At 44.6% G+C, this 16,979-nt stretch overlaps 1 protein-coding gene across 7 annotated transcripts in view; it reads left to right on the forward strand.

The window, feature by feature from the left end:
- LOC310659997 (uncharacterized protein) overlaps nucleotides 1–16,979 on the forward strand; it is a gene marked incomplete at its 5' end in the record, with an annotated part of 88,439 nt that overhangs the window by 18,143 nt on the left and 53,317 nt on the right. Inside the window, one exon of one of the 7 annotated variants that reach the window (XM_083404326.1) lies at nucleotides 8,151–8,360. The exons of the other annotated variants lie outside the window; for them this stretch is intronic. The remainder of the gene's footprint in view (nucleotides 1–8,150; nucleotides 8,361–16,979) is intronic. 7 annotated transcript variants of the gene reach the window in all.

Raw genomic sequence — 16,979 nt, forward strand, 5'->3', positions numbered from 1 at the left:
CAAAGTAAACTCAAAGGACAGGGCTTAATGCTGGGGATACCACTTCTCTTTTCGAAAACCAACAACTGGCTGTGTCTAACCCTGCCAGCCTAATAAAGAACCACTCTCCGTTTTCTTCCCCATCCTCTTTCCTTCTCCCTCGCCTTTTCTTCTTATTTCTCTAGCCTGCGGGGATAGACTGTGCGACGTTCCAATTTTTGAGGCATTTACTTCTCACCCGCCCCCACTTTTTTTCCTGGGAGGCCCCCTTTGTGAGAATGTTAAGGAAGGTAGGAGAGGATATATTGTTTTGATATTATCCCTCCTCACTCACGCTAGTGAGTAAACAGCAGAGCACATTCCCTTTGCAACTTATTGGAAGCGAATTGATGATTCGTTAGAATCCTTTAATTAAGCAATCCAGTCTGGCTTGTTCCTGGTAAGTTTCCCTTTTTATTTCCCTCTTAAAATAATAACACAACATAGTCTTCTTTAAAAGTAAGAATAAAGTTTGACTCATATTCAATTCACAGCAGTAATCTGAAGGCAGGCTTTATCTTGTGGTTCCAGTGAGAAGAAGCCTGAGCTACATCTCAGACTTTCTGCTTGTGGACTCCATCCTATGTGAAGGTTGAGCCATGCATTGGCTAAGAGCCAGGAGAGCGAGAGTCGAAGACTAAAAGTCCAAGAGTCCATGAGAGAGATGGTTGCATGGCCAGCCCTTTTATCTGGTCAGCTAGGGTCACACCCATCTACCCTGGTCACACACAGGGGGAGGAAGCTCCAGAGCAGGTATGGCAGGAAGTCCTCCCTGTCTGGAGCCGCATTCCCCTGTGTGCCCATTCTAGGCAACAGGAAAATGTTGTACTTGATTGCTCTAGTAATAATATATCCCACACCCTTTGCCTTCAACAATTACCTAAGTGGCAGGTGGAGCTTTTCCAGACACAGAGATGGAGTGATAGAAACAGTTCCACCTGTTTATTTTTTTGCCTCTGGGTCATTACAAAAGACCTATGCTAGAAAAAAAAGTTGGCAGCCCTACTTGGATTCCTTAGCAGACACTTTGTGTCCTTCCTCTCTGGGATGGTCACTCTGATCTGCCAGCTCCCAGGCCTGAAGCATAGAGATTTTTCAGGTGTGTGTGTGTACAGATTATAAATGTGTGTGTTACACACACTCCCGTTTCTGGCTTTAACCTCTATTATGTTGCACCTGGTGGATTGTAAGACTCTTGAGATCTGAAAGTTGGCCTGTTTGAGGCCTCCTTGAAGATTATTGAGAAAGGCAGGGGGCTTTCTGTGAAATCCCAGGAACATCTAAATGGAAATAATTCCCACTGGATTCAGTGGGATTTACTGCTGGGCAAGGATTGCAACCTGAAAACATCTTCTTTGCAATTAACAGACAATAAGTATGCAAGACATATATATATGTATATAACTGAGCACAACATTAAATAGTTCTGCAAAAAGTGTTTTAATTTGCTGACTGAGTATGTTGATTGAGTTTATCTGGAGAAGGGATTGAAAACTGTATTTTTTTTGGTATTGTCATATTATAAATGTTGTAAGCTACCTTGGCTGGGCACTGTGCAGAAAGGTAGATTAGATTTTTTAAAAAATGAAAACCAACACAAAAAATGCTGGTGCTTTTTTATGGACAACTTGCAATACTGTACATAGTCTTAATTTTTAAATGCACAATCTCTTCCTCCCTACCTTGAACACCTAGTGTTTACACAGGAGAATATGCCATAAATCTTGCTTAGAAAGGTTATAATCCATAATTTGGCCTACCAAGCATTTTGAGCTACCTGTCACCAGACTTTCATACACACAGCAAAGTAGGAAATATTTTGAGTCATTCAACTTATCATGCTTTTAACCGATTAACTAGGTAGGTCACTCTACAAGAGATGTCATTTTATCTCTCTACGCAATATGCAGCAATATTGAAAGAGCATTTTTAATGTAGAGTAGATAGGCTCCCAAACTCCAAAAAGAAATCATGGCTATTATTTTATTCACTAGGAGGACCCCCTCCCCACAAGAGAAAGGATTGTCCAGAGCAGGAAATGGCTTATAACAGTGTCCTGTTTGGCAGGTTTTTATTCTCTATTATTTTGCTTTATAGATTAAAATCCCATTTAAATAGCTATGGGTGCAATCCACTCCATACTGATTTGAAAGAGCTTGGACTGCTCAGAGTATTTTCAACCTGTTCTTATTAAGCCTTTTGGGTCATCATACCGATTAACTGACCGCTTCTAACCTCTGCAATCTGTTTGACATTAGCTTAGGTTGACATAATAATATTGTTGACATAATATATTCTGTGCTATTTATAGATGCCAGCCAATACAGCAGAGTAATATCTCCTTAAGCTTGCATCCCAGTGTTTAAACAGACTACTCAGGAAAGTTCAGGTCTTTTCCAGATCAAGGATTCTAGGACTGAAATACGTTGCACCCTTGCTTTGGAGTTAGTCCAGTCGAAATGAGCAGGACTTACTTTTAAGTAAACATGAATAGGACTGGGCTGCTCCAATGAAGGGCTTCAGTCTTGTGGATATAGCATAAAGATGTATAGGTAAGAATAGGTCTAACACATGCAAAAGCATGTTTACTCAGAATAGGCTCCAAGATATTTCAGTGGGCCTTACTCCTTAGTAGGGCTGTACGGGATTTCAGCCTCAATCTGAATTGACTGCTCCTTAAGCCACCCTTTAAAGGGAGTCCGGGAACCAGTGGTCCTCCAGAAACTGCTGGACTGCAACTCCCATCATCTCTGATCATTGACCATGCTGGCTGGGGCTGATGGGAGTTGAAGTTCAACAACACCTGGAGGCTGCAGGTTGCCCATCACTGCCCTTATTATTTTGATAGCTCAGGTGTGGCACCCTCCCCCACCATTCCCAGTACATGATTATAGGTGAAACCATTCTTCTTTCTTTTCCAAGCTATGCTAGTGATTGTGAACATAGGCTGAAGAGTTAAATGTTGTTTCAAAACACTTAGTTCAGAGTTAAGCTGTGCAGCTTCTGTTTGTGTTGCACCACTCATAAGACAGTGGCTGTGTTACCAGCAAGCCCAGGGTTCTTTCTGGTAACGCTGCCAAGAGATTTTGAAACCTGCTTCTATCAAAAACGATCGGAATATCTCCTTCCTTGTAATAAAAGCAAAGTGCTGAGCCAGATGTTGTAATAAGTCCGGTTGATGTGTGAGCAGGTAATATAGGCAGGAGTGACACTGTTAACAAAAAACATCTAATTAACAGTGACTTCATTTGATTGGGAGGATGAAAAAGCCTTTTTAAATCAATCCAGATTTACTGGCCTCGGCACAGCCAATTTATGACTCTGGAGGATGAACAGAGTCTGCTTTCCCTCAAGATGTCATCTGAGGGGGGAATAAGGGGCTAGGTGAAGTCATTTGGTTCGCCTGTGGAAACTCCAGGAGTCCTCCTGCTTTTGGGATTGAAGTCCGTGCTGCTTCTTCATTTTATTAGGAACAGGCCAAGCCCATCAATGAGGCTCTCCGGAATATCTTGAAGCAATTAGGCCCTCCCAATTAGCATACTTCTCCCGACCCCAAGAGCTTCTCCAGGTCCTTGCATTAGGCAGCTCTTTAAAGATGAAAAACTTGAACACAGCATGGACTTGAAGGGGTGAGACCACATTCTTCAACAAGCCTATCCCCAGTGGGAAGAAAACAGTTGTTGTGGATCATGGCTAAAACACCATTATCTCATCTGCCCCAACAATAGGATTTCCTCTAGGCCTTGAAAGGGGTCCCAAAACTATTGTTTATAAGTCTTTAGGGTCCTGGGGCGCCTTAAAGATTTATTCATTTATTTGGCTATTAGATTGTGATAAGCAAGGGAGGAATAGTTCGCTGAACACAGATAGCTTCTCTTATTGTGGTGTCATGATATGCAATTTTTAAAGGCATCCTGGAAACTTACTCAGGCTCAGTGACTAGCTGATCTTGTGAATGGCAAGTCCTGTATTTTAAGGCTAGGGGCGGGGGGGAGGGCTCACAACAGTGAGTTTAGATACTCAATGATGAGGAAAATGCACTTTGCACATATTTAGAAGCATTCTTGTTTGTGACTGGTTTGGAGCCTTAGGGTGGATAGGTTCTGGAGATCGACCTCTATGAACACTGGTTGAGTTAAACCCCGCCTTGCAATTAAGACAGGGATTTGAACCCAAAGCTAAGTTCTGTGCACAGAGTCATAGGTAAGCCAGGGTAAGGATTGTAAGGCCAACATTCAATGGCAGCTATATCCATGATGCTACTGCTAGTCCAAGGGGACAAAAATGCTCAGTTTTATGCACTAATCAAATTGCCTGCAACATATCTTGCAAACAGCATAGGGGTGTATGGGGGAGGAAGTGTGGATTTTAGGGACTCATTTGTGTGTTTCTGTTTTTCTCCTATGGAGCCCCTTGTCAGCAGACAGCATTTGCCTTCCCCCTCTTGCTCCCTGCAGTACTTAAGCTATTCCTGAAGAAATTAAGAGGAAGCTATATTTCCCCTTTGCTTTTCAAGGCAAGATCTATAATTATGCCACTGCTGAGGTAAGAGGAAAGGGAAAGGGGTAGGTTGGGAGAGTAAGGGAGGAAGGCTGAGGGGCTCAGAGAGCTTGCATTGCTTTCAAGTAAAAAAAAGGTAAAGGACCCCTGGACGGTTAAGTCCAGTCAAAGGCGACTATGGGGTTGCGGCGCTCTTCTCACTTTCAGGCTGAGGAAGCCAGCATTTGTCCACAGACAGATTTTTGGGTCATGTGGCCAGCATGACCAAACCGCTTCTGGCACAACAGGACACGGTGATGGAAACCAGAGAGTGCACGGAAACACTGTTTACCTTCCTGCCACAACGGTACCTATTTATTTACTTGCACTGGCATGCTTTCGAACTGCTAGGTTGGCAGGAGCTGGGACAGAGCAACGGGAGCTCACCCTGTCGCGGGGATTCGAACCGCCAACCTTCCGATCGGCAAGCCCAAGAGGCTCAGTGGCTTAGACCACAGCGCCACCTGCGTCCCTGCATTATGCATTTCATAATGCATAATGCATTATGCTTTCAGCCTAATGTAAGACACTCTTGGTTGATATTAGATGGGGTGGCTGTATGCTGGAATCAGATCACTTAAGGCTTTCATGCTAAAAAACAGTACCTTAACTTTTTATTGGCATGGTATAAACTTTAGGCTTGGAAGGGTTAGAGAGCTTTCGGATCATGAGGAGCATTTGCTTTCCGCATGACCTTGTGGTGTGAGCTAGGCCACAGTTCTTCGTTTTCAGATGGTAGCAGAGAGACTATTACTGGTCCCAAGTAAGATTGGGCAAGGATTTGATTCCAGGTTCAGAATCTTACTTGGGCGTGCCTATGGAACCTTTTAGGTCACATTGCATAAAAGGTCTCAGCTTGTGTAGAACTGTTCTGGAAACTTGTCTCTCTCCCAATGGGGTTAGGTTGGTGGGTCACCGGCAGCATAATGATAATGTTGCTGTTCCAGTATCACAGGCTTCCTCAAACTTGGCCCCCCCCCAGATGTTTTTGGCCTACAACTCCCATGATCCCTAGCTAGCAGGACCAGTGGTCAGGGATGATGGGAATTGTAGTCTCAAAACATCTGGAGGGCCGAGTTTGAGAAAGCCTCCAGTATTAGCTCTGCATTCCTACTGTGTCCAAGGCAGAATTCAAGGTCAATGCTTTTAAGTTAACCCTAAGTGACTTGGATCCACTATGCCACCGCACAGTGGAGGCTGCTTCTATTAGGTTGTATGAAGCACTGCCCAACCAGCCTCAATCTGTCTTCCTGTTGACCTATCTTCTTATTTACAATCAATCCAGGGGATAGCATGGCCTATCAGTGTCCTCCTCCTTGGTCTCAGTGTTGCAAGAGGAGCCAACACTCAGCGGAGAGGAGGATGAGGACTAGAGTGGAACTTGTTTGCTCTGTTTGTTTGCTCTGGCTCTGATTCCACATACTGTTTGATCTCCCCCCCCCCCTTCTGCACTACCAGTCTGAATGAGCACCAGCCACCACAATATGTTCTGTCAACTAAGCAGAAGCGGATTTAGGGCAATGCAACAGGCTTTACTGCACTGGGCGCTGAGTCTAGGGGGTGCCGCAGGGTGTCCCAACTATGAAAGTTGAACAAAATGGAAGGCAAGGGGCAGGGGCTGCCAAGTGTTGGCCACACACACTGAAATTTGAAAGGCCAAAGACAATCCCTGAAGTAAGGCTGCAATCTAGGCCCCATTAAACTCAATGGGACTTACCTCTAAGTAGACCTGAGATAGTATTAACTAGGAGTGTCTCAGACTAGACCTATTGAAATTAATGGATCATAGCTTCTGTTTACAAATTTCACTGGGTCTACTCTGAGTAACACTTAGTTGAATACCACTCATAAAAAACAGGATTTGCACCGTAAGAGCTCCATCTTACTGACAGTCTCCGTGCCCAGTTAGAACATCACATGCACACAGACAGAAGGCTTGTGCAAAACCTTTGCTATGTAGATCTACCAAAGCTTAGGCATTTGTTTGTTTGTCTGGCTTTTGGTGATATATATTATGCTGGCTGGGATCGGGTTTTAATCTGCTTTTTAAAGTGTTTGTTTGATGTGTAAGGAAAATATTTTTTCAAAAATGATTATTTCTGCCACAGTGCAATATTGCTGCTTAGAGTGCATTGAAGGGTAAAAAGGTGGAGGAGGTTACTAATAAGAGCAAGAATGAGGTGGTAGCAGCTTTATGCTACATTTAACATTAAGCTTTGTCAGAAAGTGGCATTATTTTCCATTGTGTTATACATGAGAGCTTAATCATTAGTGGGAAATGTTTGGCTCAGACTGAGTTATGAGCTCACAGAAGTATGCTACTAGGAAGTATGTGCCACTGAACTTAATGGGACTTACATCAGAGTAAATATGTATAGAATTGTGCTGTCAGCGCTCACTTTCTCTCCCCCACCCTGTCCCTCTCTCAAATATAAATATAGATGACTTTATAAGCTATAATAAATGAGAGTAAACTTTAGGAATTTAGGAACAGGATAGAAATTTGAACTAAGGGACTAGCCTTGAAGCTAGCCTTTGAATCCTAGAAATGGTTCTGCTCCAGATCATGTGAAATGATAGGTTAAAAAAAGAGAATGTCCTTGGACATAATATGGAGTGCACTTTGCTCACTAGAAAGCTGCTGTAAACAGCCCCCTTCGCACACATTTGGGAGAAACTTCCAGATGGGTGTGAATTGATGTGAGTTCTGAGCCCAATCAGGTGAGGTCTTCTTTCTTTCTTTTTCTTATATAAGGAAAGAAAGAAAAGAAAATAAGACCTGACCATGAAGCGCTTTGGTTCACAGGCTGGATATGTGATAAGAGCTCTAACTGACAGAGGAAGTTAAGAGACAGGCTTTGCTTCTATTTGCTATTCCAGTGGTGAATTATTCACTGTCTTTTGACCCTTGCAGTTTCCTTCTCTGTGTGACCTCCCCTCCTTTCCCAAGCAGTGTCTGCTAGAAGAGATCTGCCTCCTGGATGTTTTGACAGATACTGGATCAGATACTGAAGGGGCCTTTTCTATGCTTAGCATAGCGTGAAGTCCATCACACTCCCCTCCTCACACTGGGATATATTTTCCCCTACTTTGCCCTCCCTAGGGAAGCGGACATTCACACCAGCTTTGCACCCAAACCAGCCAAGCCTCTTGAGACAAAGTGTTTGTTTGAACACTAATGGATTTTAGTTTGCTTCAGACTTTCAATCTCAAGAGAAGTTATAGCGTAGTGCATTGTTTTGGCGTAGACCACCGAAAGAGCATTGTTTGTCCTACTTAAATATATATATATAACAGGACGCAGGGGAGAGGCCTTTCAAGTTCTGTCTGAAAAATAATGGGCATACTTGCAAGGACTGAACTTATACTAGGTGGGGCTTTTGAGCAGACAGACAAAGGTCAAGGAGGAGTGTAGCTAACACATCACTACAGGGAGGGCGAAGTGGATTATGGTTCCTTATTACATTACCACTACAGCTGGCTGTTGTCAAACAAAAGCTTCTGACCACAACCAATTATTTACCTAATCTAGAGAAGCTCTATTGACTTCGGTAGGAAAGTGTGAGTTTTGAGTGCCTGCCTTTCTCTGTCAGAACTTTCCAGTAATACCAGAAGTCTCAAGAAGAGAAGAGAAGAGAAGAGAAGAGAAGAGAAGAGAAGAGAAGAGAAGAGAAGGGCCTTGGAGCCACCATCGTTGTATAGGTGATGGAGCATGTTCCAGGGACAATTTGCTTCATTCTTGCAGTACTTTGTCACCAAGTGGAGACACTTACGCCATTCACTCTTGGATGCAGCCATTAAAGGTCTGGGGCCTCAGCTGCTACTACATTTGACCATTACCTCCTTTTATTGCAAAGATACCAAATTATTAAGTATGAATGAATTTATTAATACGGTCACAGACCAGCTTCATCACATAAAATATCACAAATCATAAAAATATCAGAAATACAAGTGACAATATGACAATGACAAGGATTTAAATATAAAAATTAAAATTAATTGTTAACGTGCCCCCTGTAACTAACATTTAGGGGATTGGGCATTGTGGATGTGAGGGCGATCTGGCTGCGACATCTGTCACCCCATTGATCGCCAGGGTTGATTCGGCTGATCTGGCTGGCTAGGCGGGTGTCCCCTTCCTCCCTCACCGCTCCATGTGCGTCCCTCCCGAAGCTGTGCGCTTGGTGGAAGAGGACGACCATCCCAGATAGAAGGAGTGTACCGTTCTTCGGTCAAGGGTATACGATAGCTGCGCTCCCCTGCTAGAACCTCCAAACAAATTATTAAGTAGCATTAATGCAGTTATTTCTCCTCTTTTATTTATTTTACAAGATTCATATTCCAACTTAATTAACAAGAATCTCTAAGTGGTTCACATAAAAAATATCCATAAAAATATCAATAAACTCAAATGTTAAAAACATATTGAAATTAAAATTCATCAAAATATAATAAAGTCATTAGTTTTCAAACAAACACACACTAAAATCACATGTTGAAATTATGTGTCTGGGTAGGCTTGCTAAAACAAAAATGTTCTTAGCAGGCACAGGAAACAGTGAAGGCGGCTGCCTAATTTTAGTGGGCAGGTGTTACACAGGCAAAAATAATCAGGTCGCTGCCTCCCAGGAGCTTACATTAACAAATAAGCAATGGAGGAAACAACAGAGGGAGGGAAGCAAGAGACAAAATTAGGAAGAATGTGGGCAAATGGTGTTAAGCTTGGTTAAGATGCAAGTAAATCCTAGGTGAACTAACTTGGGAAGAAAGCCTTATAGCACATCCTTGCTTCTGAGTTAACATGCACAGTATCAGACTGCAAAACACAAACAATGGCATTTGACAGGATTACAGGCAGCCTAGTGATTGGAGCTAGGGAATCTGAAGAGATGTGGTAAATGGAACAATTCTCCCATGCATTCTCATAATGTATCTGGCCACATGCCTCTCTCTTTTTCATGTTTAATAGTTTGAAACTGTATGTATACTCGAGGCAATGTCATTCTGTATGTAAAAAAGACACAGAGTCAAACAAAGGGGCAGATTCCACCATAGAATCACTATGGTTGGCAATATGACCCCACAATAATCAGCTTCTTGGAGATGTAAGATTGCCTGCCTGAACAAAATACTCAAGGTGATCTTGAGATGGAGGATCAGTTCAGGAAGGTATCCAAAGAAGAAAGTGTTGCATTAACAGGTGACTGATCATACATCCATTAGGTAAATGCATGTTCTAGTTCACAACAAAGAGGTAATCACCCAGAGCACTTTGTGTCGGTCATGGAACCAACTAGAGAGGTGATGACTTTTAAGTGGCATCCAGGACCTGGTGTGAAGCATGTTATTGAATGAATTGGAAATAATGGTCAAATTCAGTTAATATGTAAGTGGAGAAATGCTGAGAATGTCCAACATAGCTTGGACATCAAAAGAGGAAATTTCTGAAAAAGGAGGAGGTGACTAGTGGAAAAGTTGAACAAGGAAGCCAAATCAGTCAAATTTCTTCAGAACACCTGAGAGAAACATTCAAAACTGCAGTAAATGGATGCTCAGTTAAAACATATACTGCAGATCAGGAAAGGTACCATCAAGTCCAACAGAACACCTGTGTGGTTAATGAGCAGAAGCTCACTAGAGACCCTGCAGTGCCCCCTAGGCTTGGCGCACATTGCAGCAGATTCACAGCCCGATTTACAGATGACAACAAATTATTCGAGGTTGTAAAAGCAAAAAGCATTTGTGAAGATCTCAAAAAGGAGATTGCCAAACAGGGTGAGTGGGTGATAGAATGGCAAATGTGATTAAATTTATGTATAAAGTGATACACATTAGGCTAATAATTAATAATGATTATAATAAGACTGATAACTCTTAACTTCATATATACATGGATGAGGGCTGAGCTGGCAGTGACTGACCAGGAAAGGGATCCTGAGGTCATGGTGAAGTATGCAGCAGCAGCAGCAGCAGCTGTGAAAAAGGCAAATTCCATGTTGGTGATCATTAGGAAAGCGATCAAAAATAAAAGTACCAGTATGCATTTATTATACAAAGTTATGGTGTGACCCATGCATGGAATACTGCATAGAGTTCTGGATGCTGCACCTCAAAAATGGCATGGAAAAGGAACAGCAAAGAAGCAAAGTTATCAGTGCAGAGTGACTTCTCTATGAGGCAAGGGCTTTATTGTACAGGAAAAAGACAACAAATATGGGCATGGGGAATGGAAAGTAGACAGAGATGTTTTTCTTTTTTCTCATAAATATGAGAACTTGGGGCTATGCAATTAAGCTGAATGGTGGGACATACAGAACTTTCCCCTCACACATGGCATAATTAAAGTATGGAGCTTGCTACCACAAAATATGAAAGCAAGCACTAATTTAGGTAAAGGGTAAAGGGACCCCTGACCATTAGGTCCAGTCGTGGCCGACTCTAGGGTTGCAGCGCTCATCTTGCTTTATTGGCCGAGGGAGCCGGCGTACAGCCATGTGGCCAGCATGACTAAGCTGCTTCTGGTGAACCAGAGCAGCACACGGAAACGCCATTTACCTTCCCGCCAGAGCGGTACCTATTTATCTACTTGCACTTTGACGTGCTTTCAAACTGCTAGGTTGGCAGGAGCAGGGACCGAGCAATGGGAGCTCATCCCTTCGCAGGGATTCGAACCGCCAACCTTCTGATTGGCAAGTCCTAGGCTCTGTGGTTTAACCCACAGGGCCACCCGCATCCTCAACCACTAATTTAGGTAGCTGTAAACGGGGATTGAACAAATCCATTGATTTCAAGCTTCTCAGTGGCTCCTATTCATGATGTTATCTCCAAGATTAGAGGCAGTATACTCCTGAGTTACCAGTTGCCAGGGAACAACACTGGGAGAGGGCTATTACTCTCATGTCTTGCTTCCCACAGGTCTTCAGTTGACCATTGTGAAAACAAGATGCTGGACTTGGCAAGTCCCTGGTCTGATCCAGTAGGGCTCTTGTAATGTAGATAATATAATTTCAGGATTTGTCGTTGCCCCCTGAACAAAAATGTGGATTTCACTGGAAGATACGTCTAGCTTTGGATTACAGATGAAACTTGTGGCTTCTGGAGCTAGACACTGGGTCCTGTGAAGAAAGCAGTGTTGTATAAAAAGAAAGACGCCTTTGCTTGGCTAATGCTTTCCTGGAAAATAACATTCAGCTCTGTGAACTGTTTCTGGCTAATTCCTCTTGGAAGTGCAACTCAGCTTGTACTGAAGACTAAGTGGGTTTGCGCGGGAGAACGTAAAGAGAGAGAGGAACCTCTAAACCTCCCAGACTATCCTTTAACCTGTGATGAGCTTTCCTCGGGTGCTAGACTGATGCCCTCGGGGCTGTTTTCTTAATTCTCTTACTTCTTCTTCTTCCTCTTCACCTTAGAGGAGGAGACATATTTGTATGTTACTCTTGCTGAGATCAAAGAGCTGGCATGAGTCTTTGTATCTCCACCATAGTTAGACAGATCAAGGAACTTTCCTATCAAGTATGCCTTTCCTTTGCTTTCCTAAACTCAGAGTCACGGTTTATAACCAAGGGTAAAGCAGAAATTCAAGCACTCAGCTCGGCTTCCAAGCTGTGTGTTAAATCTGCACACATATTCCAAGAATTCCAGCGGGGAGATGTCTACTGCTGCTCAAGTGGTGAGAGAGATCAGACATCCTCTTCATCATCACGACCTGAAGGCTCCTTGGCTGAGCCCTAGCATTGAAAACAGGTTCCTCAGCACAAATTCGGTCCTCACAGGGGATGTGGGTTGAACCCTCAAATTAAACTATCACATGGGGGGGGGGGATGACATATATCCTGCTGAGAAGTCAGTGTTAAAATATGAAAGGTTCTGATCTATGCATGCAGTGTTGGACACCCAACACTAACTTCAGCGGATTTCAGGTCTGGGGAAGTACTGTACTAAAGAACTCAGCAGCTGACTGTTCCAAATCTGAGACCCTACCTGCCTTCTCCAGAACCAGCAGGATTGGACCCTTACTAGAAAAAGGCCTCAGCCTACTTTGTTTTTGTTCTGCTCCATGAAGGACCCAATCCTGCCTATTAGGCGATACAGCAGGGATCACTTTGTCAATCCTGTCAGCGTGAGGCCCCGCCTGTAGGGATTGCTTTCTCGCTCTTGCAGATCTGTTCTCCTATCCCCCTCAGCAACGCATCAATCCCTCTTTGCTTGTTATGCGAGGAGTGTGAAATAACAAGCCACGGAGGGCTTAGAGAGGCACTTTCCGAGGGGGTGGGCCCTGGTTTCCCCACAGCTCGGAGCAACGTCTGGTTCCTACAAGGGGTCGCTTTCAAATTCACCAGCAAAGCGCTAAGAAGAAGAAAAGGTGGGTCTGCAAAATGGAAGAACCAGGCGTCCCAGCGGCACCTTGAAGGCTAATGTGTTTATCTGCAGCATCGGACGTCGCCTGCATTTTGGAAGGAGCAGCAGGACCCTGGGATGCTTCTGCCCCAGTCCCTCCGCAGCCCAGAGGCGGAGCTGGCCGATTGAAACGGGGCTAGCTGTAAGGGGGTCGCTTTGGCGACTAGGCCGCTTGTTTGTGGTCTTGCGAAGCGGGAGGGCTGCAGAAGAAGCTCCATCGGTTCAGGCGGGCGAGTGGGCGGGTAGTCCCGACGTGGCCTCCTACTGCAAGAGCCACCCACTTTGAACCCTGCCGCTCCGATTGTGGGTTCAGAACAGCAGCAGATGCTCCTCTCAGCCCATTGAACAGGCCTCAGCCGACTCCTCCAGCCTCTGTGACGGCAAAACTCTTCGGCTGCTTTTAATTTCTGCTGCCCCATGAAAGCTGGGTGGATTCTGACCTCTTGCTCGCTGTTGATGGTGGAGACAGCACGCAAAGAAAGGCCCCGATTCTGAGTCAGCCCAGTGGCGCTTTTATGGGGCGCTCACCAGTACATATCTGGAGAAGGATTGGACGCAGTGTAAAGATCGCTTACAGAGCAATCCTATGCACGTATATTCCGAAGAAAGTCCCATTGAATTAGGTGCGAACTTACTGCATATAGGACTGTAGTCAAAAGCTTACCCGGGAGTAAAGCCTGATTGAGTTCAACGGGGCTTTCCTTCTGCGTAGACGTGCAGAGGATCCTGCTTGTTAATACGGATTAGTGATCTTTTAGCCATCCTGAGCGCTCTCCGACAGCTGACTGTGAGTGAAAGGAGATAGCCCCCCCCCCCCTTTCGGTGCACACTTATTTGTGGAGCTGGAATTCTAATCTAAAACCAGCGGCAGTGAGTGCAGATGGTGGCGGGGCAGTTAACTCCGGATTGATTAATGTGATGCAGAGCAGAAGGGTGTGATCTTGTGGATGTGGCGTTGAAACAGCAACTGCTCCAGGCCTCAGGTGGCGAAGAGTCTGTTCAGATGCTGAGGATGCAGACTGGGTGGGTTGGGTTGGGAACACTTGGGAAATATAGTCATTCGCCCATTGGTTTCTCAGCAGTCGGGGAAGGGGTAAAAAAAAAAAATCTTTATAGGGTGAAGCAGGCAATCAAGTGAAATCTATCCTCTTTAAATAAACGGATTCCTCTGTATTTTCCCAGTGTTGGTGAAAGTTGTTGTCTCTGACATTCCCCTGGGCTTTTCCCTCTGCACTCTGATTTGGTGTATAAAAGCAGTCCTGAATGATGGATTACTGTGTCATTGCAGCCTGCGAAGGATTAATTTGTTTCATTGATTTCTCTTTAGGCAGATTGCCAGAATCCGCCGCTTCCCACCTTTCCCCGAGACTTCCAGCAGTAATAGACAGTAATAGCCTAAGACAAATCAGCCAGTTTTGTGTAAAAATAGAAAACGCAGAACCCCTTTACGCTGAGCTCTCTCCGGGAGAAGTTGGTCGCCCGCGCTTCTGTGCTCAGAAAGTAAACGGGTCTGTGAATATCTTAAAAGAAGATCTTTAACAACAAGGGGGGCGGGAAGGGAATATTGAATTGGAATGACTGACAGTTCTGTGCTCCGGCTCCACCCCGGAGTCTCCTGCTAGTGTTGGTCTCATTGCCAATGTTGGCAGTATACCCCCAGTCGGATCATAGAATTGCAGAGTTGAAAGGTACCATAAGGGTCATCTAGTCCAACCCCCTGCAATGCAGGAATGAAGACGAGTAACTCGGAGCATGTGCAGAATTCCTTTTTCTTTCGTCGCCCTTGGGGCTTGCAGGTCAGCTTTTGCGTGGGAAAGACCCCCTTTAAGAAATACGGGTGTGAAACGCAACCATTTCCATCCATGAGATTAGCCACTGATGTCAATGAGTGGCGTCTGCTTTGGAGGCAACAGTTCTTAAGAAGGGCGAGTAGCAACAGCGCCGACGCAGCCGCCCCAGCCCTTACTGGCCCATAATGAGAAGCCATTGGAAAACCATTAAAGGGCATTTCGTGGCTGCTCAACCCCGGTTCAGTCCAATAGAAGAAAACAAGGCAAAGCAAGAGTTCATTCTTTTTATATTAGGCGTCGGCCTATAGCTAATCTGTTATCGATCTGTCTCTCCGTATGTCCGTCTGCGATATTGCCAAGACACGTCAGGCTTCAGAGTCCCCTCCCGAGTGCAATGTAGGGAGGAAACCGTCTGATCAATTTGTCTGGAAGCGTTAAGAGGGTCATTTGATTGGAAAAACGAAAGACACTCGAGCTAGACGGGCAGATGGGGAATCATGCCACGTTCAGACATAGAGAAAAGTCACGCCCATTGTTACATAAGGAGATCGCCAGAGTATGTGCGCTTGCAGACTTGAGTCAAGTTGCGATCCTATGCGTGCGCTTACATAGGAGTAAGCCCCAGCGAACTCACTGGGTCTTACTTCTAAGTAGACCAGCACAGGATTGCACCCCATAAGACTAAATACTTCGGCTTAAGTGAGCTATTAATATGACTAATAGTTTTACTCTTGGATGGAGTGAGCCCGGGTTCCAAATCCGCATCTGCACCTTTGATCTATTCGGAAACAATGTGCTTTTTTTTCCTTTCCAAAAAAAGAGCAGTTGCTGAGCAAATACTCAGCTACAACAACCAACTTACAGCGTTTGGGAGAGGCAGAAATGATTTGTTTCCGGAGCTGGAAACTGTTCTGATTTAGTGATAGCAACTTTTATTTACGGATAATGAGTAAACTGTCAATCAGTTAAAGGCTTATTTTTTTAAAAGGTTGATGAGCTGTCTGGCTTTTAACTTATACGTCGATGAATTGACCGGCTGCCTAGATTTGGAAGTCGGTTAAGAGAGGCAACCGAGGAGGTTAGATTTACGATTGAGAAAGAACCACGTATTGCCAGGATGGAGAAGCTGCCCCCCCCCCCCCGCAAGATGTTGCTGGACTATAGCTGGTATCATCCCTAACCATTGGTCATGCTGGCTAGGGCTGATGGGGATTGGAGCCTATCATCATCTGGAGGGCCACAGGTTCCCCATTCCTGAAACATTCGGCTGTTGCCAATAGACCTATCGGCTCTGAGCAATTTTCTTCCTTTTCTAATCTAAATCAAACTCGGGAAACCAGATTCCCCCGATGCCGACGTAGTTAAAAAAAAGCTATGGTTAAAACCAGTTAAAACCCTAGTTAAAGCCAGTGCCCAGCCCAGGCCTACAAGTTCCTGAAGTTCAGTCTCGGCGTGACTTCGGCGTGGACTGTGAGTCAGCTTGTTAAGTTTACCAGCCCGGGGAAGAAACCAGCATCGCTTGAAGTCGCGTCGGAGGAGAAGCCTTTAGATCTCTCTGGGATATGCCTCTGAATGTGAGCTGGCCAATCGCTGCTTTCCTCTGGCGGAACTCTGATCCTACCCCAGGAGCGTCTTCCAGATTCTCATGGGACGCCGGAGCAGCCCAGAGCCATCGTGGGAGGTATAGGCTCAGTTCCAAAGAAACATTAGTTTTGTTAAGTCGGTCTGAAAGAAAGCCCTTTGACAAGATCCAGTCGCCTTGAAGAAGATCCTGATAACGCTTCTGTGAAAACCATCCCTTGATGTCCAACTTTGAGAGCGCTGTCTTTAATTAATTACTTGATCATTGAAAATGTGCTCAGTGCGGCAGAATTTATTATTGTGGCTCTTGCAACAATTCTGGTGTTATTTCCATTTTATACACAGGAAAAACACAGACAGTCTTATGGCAGAGGTGGGACTTGAAACAGGGAGGGGAGGCTATGGCCCCTTTCAGTGTTACTAGATAACTCCCATGGTAGCATGTTGACCATGCTTCCAGGAACTGATGGAAGTTGGGGTCCAGAAATATCTGGTTGGAGCCACCAGCTTCCCTATCTAGGGAGCAAGCTTCATTGAGTTCAGTTGGACATACTTCTGAGTAAACATGCTTAGGATCACTCTGGAACTCTGCAATCCTATGCACATTTACTTGGGAGTAAGTCAGTGTGTTCAGTGAGCCTTAGTTCCTAG

The sequence above is a fragment of the Podarcis tiliguerta genome, assembly GCF_965153285.1.
Source record: "Podarcis tiliguerta genome assembly, chromosome: 11".
In the NCBI taxonomy this organism is placed as follows: domain Eukaryota; kingdom Metazoa; phylum Chordata; class Lepidosauria; order Squamata; family Lacertidae; genus Podarcis; species Podarcis tiliguerta.